Genomic DNA, 16,895 nt, shown 5'->3' on the forward strand with positions numbered 1-16,895 from the left:
AATACAACCCACTCAAAGGAAAATATAGCCCACTCAAAGGAGAATACAACCCACTCAAAGGAGAATACAACCCACTCAAAGGAGAATACAACCCTCTCAAAGGAGAATATAGCCCACTCAAAGGAGAATACAACCCACTCAAAGGAAAATATAGCCCACTCAAAGGAGAATACAACCCACTCAAAGGAGAATATAGCCCACTCAAAGGAGAATACAACCCACTCAAAGGAGAGTATATCCCACTCAAAGGAGAGTATAGCCCACTCAAAGGAGAATATAGCCCACTCAAAGGAGAATATAGCCCACTCAAAGGAGAATATAGCCCACTCAAAGGAGAATACAACCCACTCAAAGGAGAATACAACCCACTCAAAGGAGAATATAGCCCACTCAAAGGAGAATACAACCCACTCAAAGGAGAATACAACCCACTCAAAGGAGAATATAGCCCACTCAAAGGAGAATACAACCCACTCAAAGGAGAATATATATCCCACTCAAAGGAGAATATATCCGACTCAAAGGAGAATATAGCCCACTCAAAGGAGAATATAGCCCACTCAAAGGAGAATATAGCCCACTCAAAGGAGAATACAACCCACTCAAAGGAAAATACAACCCACTCAAAGGAGAATATAGCCCACTCAATAGAGAATACAACCCACTCAAAGGAAAATACAACCCACTCAAAGGAGAATATAGCCCACTCAAAGGAGAATATAGCCCACTCAAAGGAGAATATAGCCCACTCAAAGGAGAATATAGCCCACTCAAAGGAGAATATAGCCCACTCAAAGGAGAATATAGCCCACTCAAAGGAGAATATAGCCCACACAAAGGAGAATACAACCCACTCAAAGGAGAATATAGCCCACTCAAAGGAGAATACAACCCACTCAAAGGAGAATACAACCCACTCAAAGGAGAATATAGCCCACTCAAAGGAGAATACAACCCACTCAAAGGAGAATATATATCCCACTCAAAGGAGAATATATCCGACTCAAAGGAGAATATAGCCCACTCAAAGGAGAATATAGCCCACTCAAAGGAGAATATAGCCCACTCAAAGGAGAATACTACCCACTCAAAGGAAAATACAACCCACTCAAAGGAGAATATAGCCCACTCAAAGGAGAATACAACCCACTCAAAGGAAAATACAACCCACTCAAAGGAGAATATAGCCCACTCAAAGGAGAATATAGCCCACTCAAAGGAGAATATAGCCCACTCAAAGGAGAATATAGCCCACTCAAAGGAGAATACAACCCACTCAAAGGAGAATATAGCCCACTCAAAGGAGAATATAGCCCACTCAAAGGAGAATATAGCCCACACAAAGGAGAATACAACCCACTCAAAGGAAAATACAACCCACTCAAAGGAGAATATAGCCCACTCAAAGGAGAATACAACCCACTCAAAGGAAAATACAACCCACTCAAAGGAGAATATAGCCCACTCAAAGGAGAATATAGCCCACTCAAAGGAGAATATAGCCCACTCAAAGGAGAATATAGCCCACTCAAAGGAGAATATAGCCCACTCAAAGGAGAATACAACCCACTCAAAGGAGAATATAGCCCACTCAAAGGAGAATATAGCCCACTCAAAGGAGAATATAGCCCACACAAAGGAGAATACAACCCACTCAAAGGAAAATACAACCCACTCAAAGGAGAATATAGCCCACTCAAAGGAGAATACAACCCACTCAAAGGAAAATACAACCCACTCAAAGGAGAATATAGCCCACTCAAAGGAGAATATAGCCCACTCAAAGGAGAATATAGCCCACTCAAAGGAGAATATAGCCCACTCAAAGGAGAATATAGCCCACTCAAAGGAGAATACAACCCACTCAAAGGAGAATATAGCCCACTCAAAGGAGAATATAGCCCACTCAAAGGAGAATATAGCCCACACAAAGGAGAATACAACCCACTCAAAGGAAAATACAACCCACTCAAAGGAGAATATAGCCCACTCAAAGGAGAATACAACCCACTCAAAGGAAAATACAACCCACTCAAAGGAGAATATAGCCCACTCAAAGGAGAATATAGCCCACTCAATGGAGAATATAGCCCACTCAAAGGAGAATATAGCCCACTCAAAGGAGAATATAGCCCACTCAAAGGAGAATATAGCCCACTCAAAGGAGAATACAACGCACTCAAAGGAAAATACAACCCACTCAAAGGAGAATATAGCCCACTCAAAGGAGAATACAACCCACTCAAAGGAGAATATAGCCCACTCAAAGGAAAATACAACCCACTCAAAGGAGAATACAACCCACTCAAAGGAGAATATAGCCCACTCAAAGGAAAATACAACCCACTCAAAGGAGAATATAGCCCACTCAAAGGAGAATATAGCCCACTCAAAGGAGAATATAGCCCACTCAAAGGAAAATACAACCCACTCAAAGGAGAATACAACCCACTCAAAGGAGAATATAGCCCACTCAAAGGAGAATACAACCCACTCAAAGGAAAATACAACCCACTCAAAGGAGAATATAGCCCACTCAAAGGAGAATATAGCCCACTCAATGGAGAATATAGCCCACTCAAAGGAGAATATAGCCCACTCAAAGGAGAATATAGCCCACTCAAAGGAGAATATAGCCCACTCAAAGGAGAATATAGCCCACTCAAAGGAGAATATAGCCCACTCAAAGGAGAATACAACCCACTCAAAGGAAAATACAACCCACTCAAAGGAAAATACAACCCACTCAAAGGAAAATACAACCCACTCAAAGGAAAATACAACCCACTCAAAGGAGAATACAACCCACTCAAAGGAAAATATAGTCTACTCAAAGGAGTTATTGCAATTGTTTTGAGACATCACTTGCTGAGGACATGTGAAAATGTTGGACAACACACGGAAAAACCAGAGCCGTGATTCATTATGATCCAAAACACACAACATAATCTACTGTAACATTGAGTACGTTTACATGCACAGTAATAATTCCATATTAACTGATTATGGCAGAAGACAGACTATGAAATAGTCATGTAAACACCTTCCTCTGCTTATCTTAATCAGCGTGAGGTCAAAATCAAAGTAAGCATACGGTGATTTAAACACCTGGTTGTCTGAGCAACGGTTCAAATTATTAGGACATGTAAACACCTTCCTCTGCTTATCTTAATCAGCGTGAGGTCAAAATCAAAGTAAGCATACGGCGATTTAAACACCTGGTTGTCTGAGCAACGGTTCAAATTATTAGGACATGTAAACACCTTAATCGACGTTCCAGCAGTGTAATTGATTTGTGTATGTGCTAGCACCAGCCGAGAGCCTCCCTCTTTAGTGCGAGGGAAGTGAGTTCAGAACAACTGAATGCATGTGTCTTAAAGGTAGTTTTCACATAAAAACCTTTATATGTCCGAAATCAGAATCAAATATGCTTTCCAGAAATAATATCTTCGTTGTGGTAGAATGTTTATTTTCAGATTGCCATCAGGTGGCCTGATTTCAGATGTGTCCATGTAAACAGGTTTATTAGGGAAATCGTTCTTCTTGCAAAGCATGTAAACGTTCTAATCAAACTATTATATTAATCTGACTATCCACAATAAACACATTATTGTACGTATGTAACCGTACTCAGTGTCGTTGTCAGGTAAAAGTGCAAATCTTGTGGGAGGGCAGTGAAGACAATCAGTGCTACAAAACTGGAGGAATAGTGTCCTCAGAACAGACAGCGCTGGCCGCAATTACAGATATGTTCCAGCAGGTGTCTCCACACTCTCTCCCACTGCAGTCCTTCCCAGCCTCCTCACATCATATCACTCCGTCTGCAGCCTACTAAGGGCTCCCGTAAGAGTTTACAAGCGCTACAAATCCCTCCAAAGCACCGCAGCCTCTCAGACCTGCAACCGCTTAGACCTGCAGCCAGGCATCCCTGCAACCAGGCACACGTGCAGTCAGGTACAACTGAAGATAGGCAGACCTGCAGATAGGCAGACCTGCAGATAGGCAGACCTGCAGATAGGCAGACCTGCAGATAGGCAGACCTGCAGATAGGCAGACCTGCAGATAGGCAGACCTGCAGATAGACAGACCTGCAGATAGGCAGACCTGCAGATAGGCAGACAGGCAGACCTGCAGACAGGCAGACCTGCAGCTAGGCAGACCTGCAGTAGATCAGTGCACCACTCACAGGGACACACTGACTCTCCAGCCCTCTACCACTGCTCCACTGTCTGACCTTGTGGCTACTGATGAACTGTCTCCCCTTCCGACCCTAAACTGAACTCTAACTACTACTACAGAACCAGGGAAAGACAATTAGAAAGATTGAAAGGGATGGAGAGAAATGGAGAGAGAAAAGGAGAGGGCTTGAGCCCCCCCCCTCTCTCCTTAACCCCCATCTCCTCAACCTCTCTTTCTCTCGGCTCAGCCCCCTCTCTCTGCACAACCTCTCTCTGCCTCTCTTTCTCTCCATCTCCCCCCTGTAGGCAATGCCTTTGTTTGTGATCTCTATAGCAGGAACCTCCACGTCTGGAGGAAACCAAGCGAGGTGAAAACATGGTTCTACAGGGAGTGAGGGAGGGAGGGAGGGAGTGTGGTGGGGAGGGAGCTTTGTTGTAGCATCTTGTTCTGTTTCTGTGAAGTAGGGAGGTTGTGTTAATTCTTTCTGTCTCACTGTCCAGGTTAACGCATGGTCCTTCTCTTCTCTCCTCTCCCTCCTATCTTCCTCTCCTGTCCATGCGCTGAATGCAGCAATCAATATTGTCCAGGGAATGTTAACATCATGGTTGCCATGGATAGGCCATTCTATTAGAGGAAGAACATTTGTAGAGGTACAGAAAAAGACTCCATGGACGGTCGAATGTGTGTGTGTCTGTCTCTCCATATCTCACCTCCACATGAGGGTCTGATGTACCGACGGTCGCAGGTGGTAGACGTGATTACTGACGGCGAGGTTGTGTTCCAACCGGAAAGGTTCCAATACCACGCCGTCCCGGACCGGGAAGGTCAACCGCAGCTCCTCGTTGGGATTGGCTGATTGGAGCGGAGAGACAGGACAGTAAGATAGGACGTCAGCTTTCCGTTTAAATGTATCTGTGGTAGTGGGGTTAGAGTTGTATACTGGTTGATTAACAGTCACACATACAGTAGACAGTGGCTGGGGCACTGGAATATCACTGGGTGGTATTACCCTGACTAACACGTGGCTGTACATTCCTAAGGTTAGATGCTATAGGAGTCAACAACAGCCATGTATTAGGGCAGCATGTAGTAGTGATCAGGGTTGGGCTCAAATCCATTTCATTTCCAGTCAATTCAGAAAGTAAAACAAATTCCAATTCCAAATGTTCCCAATTAAAAAGCATTGAAGAGAATTGGAAATGTAGTTTCATTGTACTTCCTGAATTGAAAAGGAATTGAGCCTAACCTTGGTGATGTAGTGGACTAGTCGTGTCAGTGACTTTGTACTGTATCTCATGAAATAGAAGCATCAATGTTCTGCTAATACTTGTTGGACAGGCTTTGTTGTATTTTCAGCCACAGGTATCTAAGGAGCTACTGACAGCATGGAATAGCTCTGCTGTGTGTGTGTGTGTGTGTGTGTGTGTGTGTGTGTGCATAATTCCATACTGTACATTCATACACACTATAAATACAAAAGTATGTGGACACCCCTTCAAATGAGTGGGTTTGGCTACTTCAGCCACACCGTTGCTGACAGGTGTATAAAATCAAGCACACAGCCATGTAATCTCCATAGACATAGGATGCCACCTTTCCAACAAACAAAAATCATAAAATCAAATGTTATTAGTCAAATTCACCGAATACAACAGGTAGACCTTACTGTGAAATGCTTACTTACAAGACCTTAACCAAAATAAATTAAAGTAAAACATTAAATAAAAAGTAACAATAAAATAACAATAATGAGGCTATATACAGGGTTACCGGTACCGAGGCTATATACAGGGTTACCGGTACCGAGACTATATACATGGTTACCGGTACCGAGGCTATATACAGGGTTACCGGTACCGAGACTATATACAGGGTTACCGGTACCGAGGCTATATACAGGGTTACCGGTACCGAGACTATATACAGGGTTACCGGTACCGAGACTATATACAGGGTTACCGGTACCGAGACTATATACAGGGTTACCGGTACCGAGGCTATATACAGGGTTACCGGTACCGAGACTATATACAGGGTTACCGGTACCGGGACTATATACAGGGTTACCGGTACCGAGGCTATATACAGGGTTACCGGTACCGAGGCTATATACAGGGTTACCGGTACCGAGGCTATATACAGGGTTACCGGTACCGAGACTATATACAGGGTTACCGGTACCGAGACTATATACAGGGTTACCGGTACCGAGACTATATACAGGGTTACCGGTACCGAGGCTATATACAGGGTTACCGGTACCGAGGCTATATACAGGGTTACCGGTACCGAGGCTATATACAGGGTTACCGGTACCGAGACTATATACAGGGTTACCGGTACCGAGGCTGTATACAGGGTTACCGGTACCGAGGCTGTATACAGGGTTACCGGTACCGAGGCTATATACAGGGTTACCGGTACCGAGGCTATATACAGGGTTACCGGTACCGAGACTATATACAGGGTTACCGGTACCAAGGCTGTATACAGGGTTACCGGTACCGAGGCTATATACAGGGTTACCGGTACCGAGGCTATATACAGGGTTACCGGTACCGAGGCTATATACAGGGTTACCGGTACCGAGACTATATACAGGGTTACCGGTACCGAGGCTATATACAGGGTTACCGGTACCGAGGCTATATACAGGGTTACCGGTACCGAGGCTATGTACAGGGTTACCGGTACCGAAGCTATGTACAGGGTTACCGGTACCGAGACTATATACAGGGTTACCGGTACCGAGACTATATACAGGGTTACCGGTACCGAGACTATATACAGGGTTACCGGTACCGAGGCTATATACAGGGTTACCGGTACCGAGGCTATATACAGGGTTACCGGTACCGAGGCTATATACAGGGTTACCGGTACCGAGACTATATACAGGGTTACCGGTACCGAGACTATATACAGGGTTACCGGTACCGAGACTATATACAGGGTTACCGGTACCGAGGCTATATACAGGGTTACCGGTACCGAGGCTATATACAGGGTTACCGGTACCGAGGCTATATACAGGGTTACCGGTACCGAGACTATATACAGGGTTACCGGTACCGAGGCTGTATACAGGGTTACCGGTACCGAGGCTGTATACAGGGTTACCGGTACCGAGGCTATATACAGGGTTACCGGTACCGAGGCTATATACAGGGTTACCGGTACCGAGACTATATACAGGGTTACCGGTACCAAGGCTGTATACAGGGTTACCGGTACCGAGGCTATATACAGGGTTACCGGTACCGAGGCTATATACAGGGTTACCGGTACCGAGGCTATATACAGGGTTACCGGTACCGAGACTATATACAGGGTTACCGGTACCGAGACTATATACAGGGTTACCGGTACCGAGGCTATATACAGGGTTACAGGTACCGAGCCTATATACAGGGTTACCGGTACCGAGACTATATACAGGGTTACCGGTACCGAGACTATATACAGGGTTACCGGTACCGAGGCTATATACAGGGTTACCGGTACCGAGGCTATATACAGGGTTACCGGTACCGAGACTATATACAGGGTTACCGGTACCGAGGCTATATACAGGGTTACCGGTACCGAGGCTATATACAGGGTTACCGGTACCGAGACTATATACAGGGTTACCGGTACCGAGGCTATATACAGGGTTACCGGTACCGAGTCAAAATCTCTGAAACTGGAAACTCTTATCTCCCTCACTAGCTTTAAGCACCAACTGTCAGAGCAGCTCACAGATTACTGCACCTGTACATAGCCCACATATAATTTAGCCCTATCAACTACCTCTTTCCCAACTGTATTTAATTTATTTATTTATTTTGCTCCTTTGCACCCCATTATTTTTATTTCTACTTTGCACATTCTTCCATTGCAAAACTACCATTCCAGTGTTTTACTTGCTATATTGTATTTACCTTGCCACCAAGGCCTTTTTTTGCCTTTACCTCCCTTCTCACCTCATTTGCTCACATTGTATATAGACTTGTTTATACTTTATTATTGACTGTATGTTTGTTTTACTCCATGTGTAACTCTGTGTTGTTGTATCTGTCGAACTGCTTTGCTTTATCTTGGCCAGGTCGCAATTGTAAATGAGAACTTGTTCTCAACTTGCCTACCTGGTTAAATAAAGGTAAAATAAAAAAAAATAAATAAAAATGTGTGGGGGTACAGGTTAGAGGTAATTTGTAGATGTAGGTAGGGGTAAAGTGACTATGCATAGATATTAAACAGCGAGTAGCAGCAGTGTGAAAACAAAGGGGGGCTCCTGGATTGCAGGAAACTTGGCCCCAGTGATGTACTGGGCCGAACGCAGTAGCCTCTGTCGCACCTTAAGGTCAGATGCAGAGGAGTTGCCATACCAGGCGGTGATGCAACCGGTCAGGATGCTCTCGATGGTGCAGCTGTAGAACTTTTTGAGGATCTGGGGACCCATGCCAAATCTTTTCAGTCTCCTGAGGGGTAAAAGGTGTTGTCGTGCTCTCTTCACAACTGTCTTGGTGTGTTTGAACCGTGATGTGGACACCAAGGAACTTGAAACTCTCAACCCGCTCCACTACAGCCCTGTCGATGTGAATGGGGGTGTGTTCGGCCCTCCTTTTCCTATAGTCCACGATCAGCTCGTTTGTCTTGCTCACATTGAGGGATAGGTTGTTGTCCTGGCACCACACGGCCAGATCTCTGGCCTCCTCCCTATAGGCTGTCTCATAGTTGTCGGTGATCAGGCCTACCACTGTTGTGTCGTCAGCAAACTTAATTATTGGGTTGGAGTTGTGCACGGCAACGCAGCCGTGGGTGAACAGGGAATACAGGAGGGGACTAAGCACCACTGAGGGGCCCCCGTGTTTAGGTTCAGTATGGCAGATGTGTTGATGCCTACCCATAACACCTGGGGGAGGCCCATCAGGAAGTTGCAGAGGGAGGTGTTTATTCCCAGGGTCCTTAGCTTATTGATGAGCTTTGAGGGCACTATGGTGTTGAACGCTGAGCTGTCGTCTATGAACAGCATTCTCACATAGGTGTTCCCTTTGTCCAGGTGGGAAAGGGCAGTGTGGAGTGGGATTGTGTCATCAGTGGATCTGTTGGGGCGGTAGGCGTGAGTCAAGGTTTTCCGGGATGAGTGGGTCCAGGGTTTCCAGGTTGAGTGGGTCCAGGGTTTCCGGGATGAGTGGGTCCAGGGTTTCCGGGATGAGTGGGTCCAGGATTTCCGGGATGAGTGGGTCCAGGGTTTCCGGGATGAGTGGGTCCAGGGTTTCCGGGATGAGTGGGTCCAGGGTTTCCGGGATGAGTGGGTCCAGGGTTTCCGGGATGAGTGGGTCCAGGGTTTCCGGGATGAGTGGGTCCAGGGTTTCCGGGATGAGTGGGTCCAGGGTTTCCGGGATGAGTGGGTCCAGGGTTTTCCGGGATGAGTGGGTCCAGGGTTTCCGGGTTGAGTGGGTCCAGGGTTTCCAGGTTGAGTGGGTCCAGGGTTTCCGGGATGAGTGGGTCCAGGGTTGTCTAGGTTGAGTGGGTCCAGGGTTTCCGGTGTTGATGTGAGCCATGACCAACCTTTCAAAGCACTTCATGGCTACCGACGTGAGTGCTACGGGGCGGTAACCATTTAGGCAGTTTACCTTCACTTTCTTGGGCACAGGGACTATGGTGGTCTGCTTGAACCATGTAAGTATTCTCCTCGCTCTACTCTCTGCTCTACTCTCTATTCTCCTCTATTTCCCTCCCTTCTCCAATTCCCTTCTCCTCCTCTCGTTTCCTCCCTTCTCCTCTCCTCCTTTCCCTTCTCTCTCCTATCCTCTCTTCTCCTCCATTTCCCTTGCTTTTCCTCTCTCCTCTCCACCTCCCTCTCCTCTCCTTCTCTCCACCTCCCTCTCTTCTCTTCTCCTCTCCTCCCTTCTCCTCCACCTCCCTCTCTCCCCTCTTCCTTCTATTTCTCTCGACTCCTGCTGGAAAGTACTGGAAAATCCCTGAGATGAAAGCACAGCTAGCTACTCCATGTCCTTACTATCAAAATAACACAGAGAAATAATAGTTCATGTTATCTGTCTCAGAGCAGAAACATGTCCATCACTGTCTGATGAAACAGCTTGCTGTGCTACTCTGCTTCACCACTTCTTTCCAAGGATGATAAATTCATTAAAAAGTACTGAAAACTCATTTTGAATTGTGGGTAATAATGGGTTTTTCAGGGTACATGTGTCCCAAAATGTGTTTTCAAGCTTTGTGTGTGTGTGTGTGTGTGTTTGTGTGGAGTTGCAGGTGAATTGCCTCTTCAATAACCTCATCAGCTGTGTCGAGTTCCACTTACCAGTGGTGCAGAGCAAGGCTTACACACACACACACACACACACACACAAACACACACAAACACACAGAATTATGTTGTGCATTTAACAAGCCTTAAAAAGCGACAGGAGGCCGTGGTGAATCAAAATAACCAAAGCTACTACAAATAACCAAACCACAAAACCACACACTGCAGTAAAGCTACTACAAATAACCAAACCACACACTGCAGTAAAGCTACTACAAATAACCAAACCACAAAACCACACACTGCAGTAAAGCTACTACAAACAACCAAACCACAAAACCACACACTGCAGTAAAGCTACTACAAATAACCAAACCACAAAACCACACACTGCAGTAAAGCTACTACAAACACACACAATGTACCCTGCAATGATGAGCCCAACAACCTGAGGGGTAGTGGGGCAAATAATTACTGCTCTGAAACAGAAACTCAGTAATATAAAATCACTGGAGTATGGTGGGCAACAACACTGTAGAGGAAATGATATGTCTTCATAATCACACACAAACACACAATGCAGTGTCAATATGAGAGAAGACAGTCTGGGCCTGACTGCTGATCAAGGATCAGTTTTGCCTTTTAGATCCTAGAGGGAAATGATCCTAGATCAGCACTCCTACCCTAAGACATTTTGGGACAGGTAGCGTTGGGACAGGTAGTGTTTTCCTGGCATCCGCCAAACCCATATTCGTCCGTCATACTGCCAGATGGTGAAGTGTGATTCATCACTCTAGAGAACGTGTTTCCACCACTAAAGAGTCCAATGGAGGAAAGCTTAACATTACTCCAGGCGATGCCTGGCATTGCACATGGTGATCTTAGGCTTGTGTGCGGCTGCTCGGTCATGGAAAGTCATTTCATGAAGCTCCCGAAGAACAGTTCTTGTGCTGACGTTGCTTCCAGAGACAGTGTTGCAACCGAGGTCAGATGATTTTGAGCTTGTGTGGCCTACCACTTTGTGGCTGAGCTGTTGTTGCCCCTAGACATTTCCACTTCACAATAACACTTACAGTTGACCAGGACAGAACTAGCAGGGCAGAAATTTGACAAACTGTTGGAAAGGTGGCATCCTATGACAGTGCCACGTTGAAAGTCAGAGCTCTTCAGTAAGGCCATTCTACTGCCAATGTTTGTCTATGGAGATTGCATGGTGGTGTGATAGATGTTCAAATCAAATCAAATTTTATATACCTGTTATTTTATATACCTGTCAGCAAAGGGTGTGGCTGACATAACCGATTCCACTCATTTGAATGGGTGTCCACATTCACCACTCCTCTCTAGTCAGAAAGAGAGGTCAGAGGTCAGAAAGAGAGGTCAGAGAGAGAGAGAGGGTATGTACATAGTCAATGGTAGGCTTCGAGGGGACTCCTATGTTAGGTACACCTATAGCTCATCTCTTGGCAGTAGTACTGTAGACTACTTTATTACTGACCTCAACCCAGACTCTCTTAGAGCGTTCACAGTCAGTCCACGGACACCCCTATTAGATCACAGCAAAATCACAGTCTACTTGAACATGAGGCATCAAAGCCAAAGGAACTGAGTAATATTAAGAAATGCTATAGATGGAAGGAATGTAGAGTGGAAACCTACCAAAAACAATTAAGCAACAACAAATTCAATCCCTTTTAGACAACTTCCTGGACAAAACGTTCCACTGTAATAGTGAAGGTGTAAACTTGGCAGTAGAAAATCTAAACAGTATATTTGACCTCAGCTTCCCTATCAAATCTAAAAATGTCAAACAGAAAACCAAAGTAAATGAACAACAATGACAAATGGTTTGATGAAGAATGCAAAAACATAAGAAAGTAATTGTGAAACCTATCCAACCAAAAACAGAGAACCAGAAAACCTGAGTCTACACCTTCACTATGGTGAATCACTAAAACAATACAGAACTACACTACGGAAAAAGAAGGAACAGCACGTCAGAAATCAGCTCAATGTAATTGAAGAATCCATAGACTCTAACCACTTCTGGGAAAATGGGAAGAAAACTAAAATATCAACAACACAAAGAGTTATCTATCCAAAATGGAGACGTATGGATAAACCACTTCTCCAATCTGTTTGGTTCTATAACAAAGAACCAACAGCAAAAACATAATCAAATACAAATCTTAGAATCAACTATTAAAAACTCCCAGAACCCACTGGATTCTCCAATTACATTGAATGAATTACAGAAGAAAATACAAATCCTCCAACACAAAAAGGCCTGTGATGTTGATGGTGTCCACAATGAAATGATCAAATATACAGACAACAAATTCCAATTTGCTATATTTAAACTCTAACATCATCCTCAGCTCTGGCATCCTCCAAATATTTGGAACCAATGGCTGATCACCCCAATCCACAAAAGTGGAGACAAATTTGACCCCAATAACTACCGTGGGAAATGCATCAACAGCAACCTTGAGAAAGTCCTCTGCATTATCATTAACAGCAGACTCATACATTTCCTCAGTGAAAACAATGTACTGAGAAAATGTCAAATTGGCTTTTTACCAAATTACCGTACGACAGACCACGTATTCACCCTGCACACCTTAATTGACAAACAAACAAACCAAAACAAAGGCAAAGTCTTCTCATGCTTTGTTGATTTCAAAAAAGCCTTCGACTCAATTTGCTATGATGGTCTGCTATACAAATTGATGGAAAGTGGTGTTGAAGGAAAAGTATACAACATTATCAAATCCATGTACACAAACAACAAGTGTGCGGTGAAAATGTGGGAAAAACACACATTGCTTTCCAAAGGGCCGTGGGGGGAGTCAGGGATGCAGCTTAAGGCCCACCCTCTATAACATAGAGCGGCAAGAAAAAGTATGTGAACCTTTTGGAAATACCTGGATTTCTGCATATATTGGTCATAAAATCTGATCTAGGTCACAACAATAGACAAACACAGTTTGCTTAAACCAATAACACAAACACGTTTTCATGTCTTTATTGAACACACCATGTAAACATTGACAGTGCAGGGGGGAGGGGGGGGGGGGGGAGTATGTGAACCCTTGGGTTTAATAACTGGCTGACCCTCCTTTGGCAGCAATAACCTCAACCAAACATTTTCTGTAGTTGCGGATCAGAACTGCACAACGGCCAGGAGGAATTTTGGACCATTCCTCTTTACAAACTGTTTCAGTTTAGCAATATTCTTGGGATGTCTGCTGTGAACCGCTCTCGAGGTCATACCACAGCATCTCAATCAGGTTGAGGTCAGGACTCTGACTGGGCCACACTTAATCCATTCTGTTATTGATTTACTTCTGTGTTTTGGGTCATTGTCCTGTTGCATCACCCAACTTCTGTTGAGCTTCAATTGGCAGACAGATAGCCTTACATTCTCCTGCAAAATGTCTTGATAAACTTGGGAATTAATTTTTTCGTGATAACAAGCTGCCCAGGCCCTGAGGCAGCAAAGCAGTCCCAAACCATGATGCTCCCTCCACCATACTTTACAGTTGGGATGAGGTTTTGATGTTGATGTGCTGTGCCTTTTTTTCTCCATACATAGTGTTGTGTGTTTATGGGAGGACACCACAGAAGAAGCCACTGCTGTCCCAAAAAATTATTGATGCACATCTGAAGTTTGCAAAAGTGCACCTGGATGTTCCACAACTCAAATGTAGTTTCATCTGTCCACATAATATTTTGCACTTTTGCGAACTTCAGACATGCAGTAATGTTTTTTTTTGGACAGCAGTGGCTTCTTCCGTGGTGTCCTCCCATGATTTCTGTAAGTCTTTAGCTGACATTTTAGGATTCTTCTTAACCTTAACCTTATTAAGCATTCTGCACGGTGCTCTTGCAGTCATCTTTGCAGGACGGCCACTCCTAGGGAGAGTAGCAACAGTGTTGAACTTTCTCCATTTATAGACAGTTTATCTTACCGTGGACTGATGAACATCAAGGCTTTTAGAGATACTTTAGTAACCCTTTTCAGCTTTATGCAAGTTAATAATTCTTAAAATGATGTCTTCTGAGATTTCTTTCATTTGAGGCCTGGCTCACATCAGGAAATGCTTCTTGTGAGTAGCAAACTCACATTTTGTGAGTGTTTTTTATAGGGCAGGACAGCTCTAACCGATATCTCCAATCTCATTGATTGGACTCCAGGTTAGCTGACTCCTTACTCCAATTAGCTTTTGGAGAAGTCATTAGCCTCTGGGTTCACATACTTTTTCCAACCTACACTGTGAATGTTTACATGATGTATTCAATATAGACAAGACACATACAATAATTGGTGTGCTATTAGTTTAAGCACACTATGTTTGTCTATTGTTGTGGAAATTCCAAAGGGTTCACATACTTTTTCTTGCCACTGTATATATCAACAAATTAGCGAGGGCACTAGAACAGCCTGCAGCACCCAGCCTCACCCTACTAGAATCTGAAGTCAAATGTCTACTGTTTGCTGATGATCTGGTGCTTCTGTCACCAACCAAGGAGGGCCTACAGCAACACCTAGAACGTCTGCACAGATTCTGTCAGACCTGGGCCCTGACAGACCTGGGCCCTGACAGTAGATCTCAGTAAGACCAAAATAATGGTGTTCCAAAAAAGGTTCAGTTGCCAGGACTACAAATACCATCTAGACACCGTGGCCCTATAGCACACGAAAAACTACACAAACGATGGCCTAAACATCAGTGCCACAGGTAACTTCCACAAAGAAGTGAACAATCTTAGAGACAAGGCAAGAAGGGCCTTATATGCCATTAAAAGGAACATACAATTTGACATACCAATTAGGATCTGGCTAAAAATACTTGAATCAGTTATAGAACCCATTGCCCTTTCTAGTTGTGAGGTCTGGGGTCCGCTCACCAACCAAAGATTCACAAAATGGGACGAACACCAGATTGAGACTGCATGCAGAATTCTGCAAAAATATCCTCAGTGTACAATGTAAAACACCAAATAATGCATGCAGAGCAGAATTAGGCCGATAACCGCTAATTATCAAAATCCAGAAGAGAGCCATTAAATTCTACAACCACCTAAAAGGAAGTGAATCCCAAACCTTCTATAACAAAGCCATCACCTACAGAGAGATGAACCTAAGCAAGCTGGTCCTGGGGCTCTTTTCACAAACAGACCCCACAGAGCCCCAGGACAGCAATACAATTAGACCTAACCAAATCATGAGAAAAAAAAGATAATGACTTAACACATTGGCAAGAACTAACAAAAAAAACAGAGCAAACTAGAATGCTATTTGGCCCCAAACAGAGAGTACACAGTGGCAGAAAACCTGACCACTGTGACTGACCCACACTTAAGGAAAGCTTTGACTATGTACAGACTCAATGAGAATAGCCTTGATATTGAGAAAGGCCGCCGTAGGCAGACCTGGCTCTCAAGAGATGACAGGCTATGTGCACACTGCCCATAAAATGAGGTGGAAACTGAGCTGCACTTCCTAACCTCCTGCCCAATGTATGACAATATTAGAGACACATATTTCCCTCAGATTACACAGATTCACAAATAATTTGATAACAAAACCAATTTTGATAAACTCCCATATCTACTGGGCAAAATACCACAGTGTGCCATCACAGCAGCAAGATTTGTGACCTGTTGCCACGAGAAGAGGACAACCAGTGAAGAACAAACACCATTGTAAATACAACCCATATTTATGTTTATTTATTTTCCCTTTTGTACTTTAACTATTTGCACATCGTTACAACACTGTACATATACATAATATAACATTTATTATTTTGGAACTTCTGAGTGTAATGTTTACTGTTAATTTTTACTGTTAATTTCACTTTTGTTTATTATCTTCTTCACTTGCTTTGGCAATGTTTCCCATGCCAATAAAGCCCTTGAATTGAATTGAGAGAGAGAGAGAGAGAGAGAGAGAGAGAGAGAGAGAGAGAGAGAGAGAGAGAGAGAGGGAAGAAAGGAGGGGGAGAGAGAGAGAGACAGCGAGAGAGGGAAGAGAGGAGGGAGAGAGAGAGAGAAAGAGGGGAGAGAGGAGGGAGAGAGAGAGAGAGAGAGGGAAGAGAGGAGGGAGAGAGAGAGAGAAAGAGGGAAGAGAGGAGGGAGAGAGAGAGAAAGAGGGAAGAGAGGAGGGAGAGAGAGAGAGAAAGAGGGAAGAGAGGAGGGAGAGAGAGAGAGAGAGAGAGGGAAGAGAGGAGGGAGAGAGAGAGAGAAAGAGGGAAGAGAGGAGGGAGAGAGAGAGAGAGAGAGAGAGGGGGAAGAGAGGAGGGAGAGAGAGAGAGGGAAGAGAGGAGGGATAGAGAAAGAAGGAAGAGAGGAGAGAGAGAGGGAAGAGAGGAGGGAGAGAGAGAGGGGGGAGGGAAGAGAGAGAGGGGGAGGGAGGGAAGAGAGGAGGGAGAGAGAGAGAGAGGGAGGGAAGAGA

General features: G+C 44.5%; 1 protein-coding gene across 7 annotated transcripts in view; it reads right to left on the reverse strand.

Annotated features, from left to right (window-relative positions):
* LOC110532756 (zinc finger MIZ domain-containing protein 1) overlaps positions 1-16,895 on the reverse strand; it is a 273,627-nt gene that overhangs the window by 101,331 nt on the left and 155,401 nt on the right. For 5 of the 7 annotated variants that reach the window (XM_036986812.1, XM_036986819.1, XM_036986832.1 and 2 more), the window contains one exon: positions 4,890-5,031. The exons of 1 other annotated variant lie outside the window; for it this stretch is intronic. The gene's annotated coding sequence lies outside the window, so the exon portion shown is untranslated. Of the gene's footprint in view, positions 1-4,889; positions 5,092-16,895 lie in introns of all 7 variants that reach the window. One more of the 7 variants, XM_036986826.1, reaches the window with a different exon arrangement.

The sequence above is a fragment of the Oncorhynchus mykiss genome, chromosome 1 (genome assembly GCF_013265735.2).
Source record: "Oncorhynchus mykiss isolate Arlee chromosome 1, USDA_OmykA_1.1, whole genome shotgun sequence".
Taxonomy (NCBI): Eukaryota; Metazoa; Chordata; class Actinopteri; order Salmoniformes; family Salmonidae; genus Oncorhynchus; species Oncorhynchus mykiss.